The sequence below is a fragment of the Procambarus clarkii genome, chromosome 43 (assembly GCF_040958095.1).
Source record: "Procambarus clarkii isolate CNS0578487 chromosome 43, FALCON_Pclarkii_2.0, whole genome shotgun sequence".
Classification (NCBI taxonomy): Eukaryota; Metazoa; Arthropoda; class Malacostraca; order Decapoda; family Cambaridae; genus Procambarus; species Procambarus clarkii.
The window spans coordinates 15,672,338-15,678,553 of NC_091192.1; positions in this window are offsets into that span (position 1 = coordinate 15,672,338).

Sequence of the window (6,216 nt, forward strand, 5' to 3'; positions counted from 1 at the left end):
TCGCCCTGACTTTTGGTCCCCAAACCAGACGGCTCCTGGCGATTATGCACTGACTATCGGTAGCTCAACAAGGTGACCATTGTGGATGCCTTTCCGCTGCCCCTCCTCGAAGCCTGCATCGACGAGATTGGAAACGCCACGTACGTCTTGAAATTCGACCTCTCGAGGGGGTACTATCAAATCCCGCTCACTGAACATGCTAAACAACTAACTACGTTCGTAACACCCGATGGTGTTTTTGAGTATCAAGTGTAAAGAGGCGTTGGCACTAGTGTTACCATGTAAAAAATTCAAAGTCTACCTCAAAGGTAATATAGTGGAAGTGTTCACGGACCATAACCCACTAGTTTTTATGAGTCAGATGAAGGAAAAAAATAAACGCATCTTCAGGTGGGCATTGTACCTACAGGACATCAATCTTTCCATTATCCACCTACCGGGCCGGCTATCATGGCTCAACGTGATAGCCGACGCTCTGTCCCGGTTGCCTGAGTAACATTCATCTGGGCCACAGGAAGCCATATACCAACTGTCATGCTTAATTATTTTTTTATAGGTTCTCCTGTGACATTAAATATTCGTGTCCAATTTATTTACTTCCCTTTTTTTTGTGTGTGTATGTGTTTTTCTTTCAGAGAATTCCTTTGTACTTTTCTTGCAGAGAAATTGTTGTTTTTGATTTATTTTCTTTTGTCATAGATTTTCCTTTTTATTCTCTGTATACTCTTACAAAGAAATATGACTACTATTCTAGTAGCCACATTTTGTTTTCTCTGAAGGGGGGAGGAGTACATGTTACGACCCTGGGTTCCTCAGTTGGAATCCAGAGGTCAAACTGAGCTAAATAATCTACTTTATATTATGTGATGCGCTAGGCGACGTGTGTTTGTTTGTATCTTCCCTGCCAGACATAAGACGATTCTTGTTTCTCACAGAGCATTTAAAGACTGAGCTGGTGGTTGATTATTAATTAATAAAATAGGCATCAACTATGTTTACAAATGATTAGAAAGTAGATCTGAGTAAACTTGGATATAGGGCCGCTGTACGATTAGCTGAGTAGTCGGTCGGCGGCGAGTCAGCTGGTGGGAGCTGAAACTCATGGCTAGCTTCCTTTTCTGGGTTGGCATCGTGGTGAAAGCAACCTTTTCCCCTTCTTCCTGCTACTCTCCCTTACCTATTTCTGTGTCTAGTTTACCAAGATAAGTACTGAGTGGTGTTAACATTTTCTGGCATAAGCGTGTCTATGTGTAGAGTATTATTGTGTATTAAGTAGGTGATCACTTAGTTAGTTTAGGTCATTTATTATGCACCCCATACCCGTCTTGTGGGCGGTAGTGGAAAGGGTTACAGAGGCACATAATGGGCTCAGGGACTGAACCCCCACAATTCATTTAGCTAAGCAAGTTACAATCTTGATGAGCTAGTTACAAAATTCAATATAAGTCATCACATCAACAATGGGTTCGAGATCGACCTCAAGTACAGGTTCTAAATTAAGCAACTGACATATGTGGAGAGCTAGTGTCAAAATTTATGTTTGTCCTGCACACCGCCCCCCATCCAGTGGGCAGCGGTGGATAGGTTACAATCACTTAGTTACTACCTACAGTTAGCAAACTGGGGATATTTGGCTAAAATTTCTGGTAGCAGATCATTTTGAATGAAATATTGACACATCGCTGGAACATTGGTTATAGAATTGTCTCTAAATTCACGTATCTTTTCGCACTCCATCACATAGTGACGGAGGGTGTGCGAATAATTTTGTTGACACAGTTTACATTTGGTCAGGTCTACATCAGCAGATAATGAGAATTCCCAGAGATACTTGTAACCGAGTCTAAGCCGAGCAGTAGTAACATCTAGAAGTCTGCTGATTTTATTGGATGATCCATAGATGTGTGGCTCCTCTTGCATGATAGTATGATGATAGATGGAATTACTGGTGTCAATTTCACTTTGCCTCAGATCTACAAGATCTTGTTGAAGTTCTCGGTGTACTGCTACTCTCAGATTGCTCATTGACAATCCAAGGTTACACTCAACGGCTCCTTTAAAGGCAGATTCTTTGGCTAACTTATCAGCTCTATCATGCATTCGGAGGCCAACATGAGATGGAGACCACATGAAATGGACTCTGTTACCATCCTTAATATAATTTGGTTGTATTTGTGTCTAGCTTCGGACACGAGCATGTTACAGTTATGTCTTAAAGAGTTGAGAGCATTTAAGGATGATAAGGAGTCACTTACAATTAATGTATCAAGTTTTGAGACAGGTGATCACTAGTATTTATATTACTAAGTTGCTCTAAGGGGGTCTCAGTGGAACCACGTGGGCTCCAGTAGTACCAGTAAGCTACCTAGAGTCCTTGCTAGTGTCCCTTGCCTAGTAGACTTTACCCTAGCTTGTGCTCATTGTAAAACCTTGTATCCTGCTTATGTGGACCAAGGCTTTTGACGTAAGATGGTGTGGTAAAGTTATTATTGTTATTGGTGTGAATGTATATGGGGGGTTGTTAAGGGGTTAATTAATAAGTAAGTTAGCTTAAAGGAGTATCCATTCTTCCTGTGTAGGAGATCTATGATCTACCTCTAGGCTGACAATCTCAGTAAGCCACTATAAGTATTACTCATATATTTTCATTGGGGGCCGGGCCTTTAAGATCTCCAATACTTGATACATCTGAACGCTAACTGCTGGCCCTACACCAAATTAATACTAGATCCCCCATAGCAGACACATCAAATCATTAACAGCCTCCAGGACAATTCAGCTCTTGCAGTGATTCCCTCGTCCTAACTACATGCCTACATTACTTCCTATTGTCCTCGTGCCCGAGCCCATCCGCCCCGGTTCTAAAAGCTCCACCAGTGACCCAAGGACAGAACAGTCATGCACATTCTTCTCTCCTGCTACACCGAGCTTGTCCACACACTGCCTGCATCTTTTGGTACCGGACTACATGTTCCACAGCGACCCAGGGAACAGTAGCCTCGTATTTTTTGTTGTATTGCTTTTCTTCCATTCCTGGCAGGGGGAGTCCTGTAGCGAGTAAATCTTATACTCGCTCCATTATCTCATTATCTTAATAGCATAACTAATTAGCACTAATTACAGAAGCTACAATCCTTTTCCCAATTACTGGTAATACTCTTCTCATTTTGTTGGAGGAAGCTGAGGTGTAGTCACCATATATAAGCAAGCGATATGAGGAATAGCGACGACCACGGGAGACATCTCCCGTCACGCAGGGTGCAGTCGCACCTCCACAGATCTCCAGTATCAGCTCTTGATACTGGTAATGGCTCAAAAGGGCCACCACTTACGGGCTATTCATGCCCGTGCCACCTTTTGGGTGGCTTAATCTTTATCAATCAATCAATCGGAATAGCGACGACCATGGGAGACATCTCCCGTCACGCAGGGTGCAGTCGCACCTCCACAGATCTCCAGTATCAACTCTTGATACTGGTAATGGCTCAAAAGGGCCACCACTTACAGGCTATTCACGCCCGTGCCACCTTTTGGGTGGCTTAATCTTCATCAATCAATCAATCGGAATAGCGACACGGGATCGAGACATCTCCCGTCACGCAGGGTGCAGTCGCACCTCCACAGATCTCCAGTACATCTATTGATCACGGGAGACATCTCCCATCACGCAGGGTGCAGTTGTACCTCCACAGATCTCCAGTATCATCTATTGATACTGGTGATGGCTCAAAAGGGCCACCACTTACGAGCAATTCATGCCCGTGCCACCTTTTGGGTGGCTTCATCTTCATCTTAACACATTCACACGGGAGACATCTCCCGTCACGCAGGGTGCAGTCACACCTCCACAGATCTCCAGTACATCTATTGATCATGGGAGACATCTCCCGTCATGCAGGGTGCAGTTGCACCTCCACAGATCTCCAGTATCATCTATTGATACTGGTGATGGCTCAAAAGGGCCACCACTTACGAGCTATTCATTCCCGTGCCACCTTTTGGGTGGCTTCATCTTCATCTTAACACATTCACACGAGAGACATCTCCCGTCACACAGGGTGCAGTCGCACCTCCACAGATCTCCAGTATCATCTATTGATACTGGTGATGGCTCAAAAGGCCACCACTTACGGGCTATTCATGCCCATGCCACCTTTTGGGTGGCTTCATCTTCTTCATCTTCGGAATAGCGAACAGGACAATTTCCACAGTCAACAATGTAGCACTCGGCGTGTACAGTTCTAATCGACACAGACGCTACAGCTTCGACACAGAGCAGACAGCAGACTACGACCGCATCGAGCTACAACGCTCTCGCTCCCCGAGTTCAGACACTCACAATTCCCAATCGAGCCGCCACGCTCTCCCACATAGAGCTCCGTGACTCCGGCCTCACTCAGCTTTCTGCTCTGCTCCAAGCTCCGTCTGAACGTTTACGACAATTAATGCCGCCAACCGACTACTTTTTTTTTTTTTTTCCGCGAAGAATCGTTGTTACAACCAAGTACACATTTTACTGTTGAGTTAAACAGAGGCTACAGTTAAGGAATTGCGTCCAGTAAATCCTCCCCGGCCAGGATACGAACCCATGACATAGCGCTCGCGGAACGCCAGGCGAGTGTCTTACCACTACACCACGGAGACTGCTAAATCAAGATTAGTACTGTAATCAAGACTACTAAATAAATATGAAAACTCACTAAACAATGTGTATCTAATCTACCTAACAACGTAACCTAAACGTACGTTACACTTATTTCAATTTAAATCCCAAATCCTTAAGCTGACCCCTTCCACGTGCTATATAGTCTTAATGGCTTAGCGCTTTTCCCCCTGATAGTTCTCTTCCCTTCTCTTGTCTTATAATAGTTCGCTTTGTTATCAAACACAGCAATACAAACAGTGCGCTAAGCACTGTTAATGGAAGCGCTAATTATATGATCAAGTGCCATGTATTTATTCTAACGAACACAAACCAGCGCATATACGAACGAAATGGTTTGTATGTACGAACTTCTCAGTGAACGAAGGTGTTACTAGCGCGGTATCCGAAACTGCAGTAGACGACTTGACCAGCCCCGCGCCACCAACAGCTAAACACAACACAACCGCCTCGTCACAGCGGATACAAGACACTCCGTACATTGACAACATCGCACACTAATATTTTTACCACTTCGGACACCAGCTTTCGACGTTTCGCATATGTGTACGTGTTCCATATTAAAACGACAATATAATGCTATTAACAATTAAAATCTTCTATTTAACAGGCATATAGTTATTAAATGAAGTTCAGTGATGTAATAGACATAATCCGGAGTTGGTAAGGACGCCGCCCGCCAGCGTAAACACAACACACCACGAATGCCCACAAACACGATACAACGCACAAAACACAACACTTCTGTCAGTTTTTGGATAAACTCCTTTTATATATATTATGTGAGAGTTACACATGTATAAAATGATAACTATTATAGGTAAGCGCCTAATATTTAATATTAATAAAAAAAAAGAAGTCAGAAGCCACACGCCTGTCTGTACATGTCTTTTGTGTAAAAGTATTTTGGGCGCTCATGTACTTGTGCGCTAGCTGGCGTTCACACTTGTTCTCGCCTACAAGCATTAGAATTAAACAAACGAATTTATTTTTTCATTTATATACAAGAAGATAAGGCTACCCTTGAGTCTGTAATATTCACCTGATTACTGGTCTCCCATTTGGTTCTCATTGCTTTATCTTACTATTATTGAATGCCAATAACCGTATTATGCAATTTCAATTTGTTCTATTTCTTTCTTTATTATGCACCCCATACCCATCCCGTGGGCGGTGGTGTAAAGGATTACAGAGGCACATAATCGGTTCAGGAACTGAACCCTCTAGTTCGTTTAGCTAAGCAAATAACAATGTTTGACGCTAGTTACAAAATTATTAATGTTGTATACACATGTACACACACTCATACATACATATATATATATATATATATATATATATATATATATATATATATATATATATATATATATATATATATATATATACATATACATATACATATACATATATACATACACATACATATTTAATCACCTACACAAATACACACATCAATAATCTTTGTGTCACAGGTGATCAACAAGAGGCTCACAACAGTCACTATACAAGGCACTTTACATCTATAGTGAGTCACACAGTTACTAGTCTTG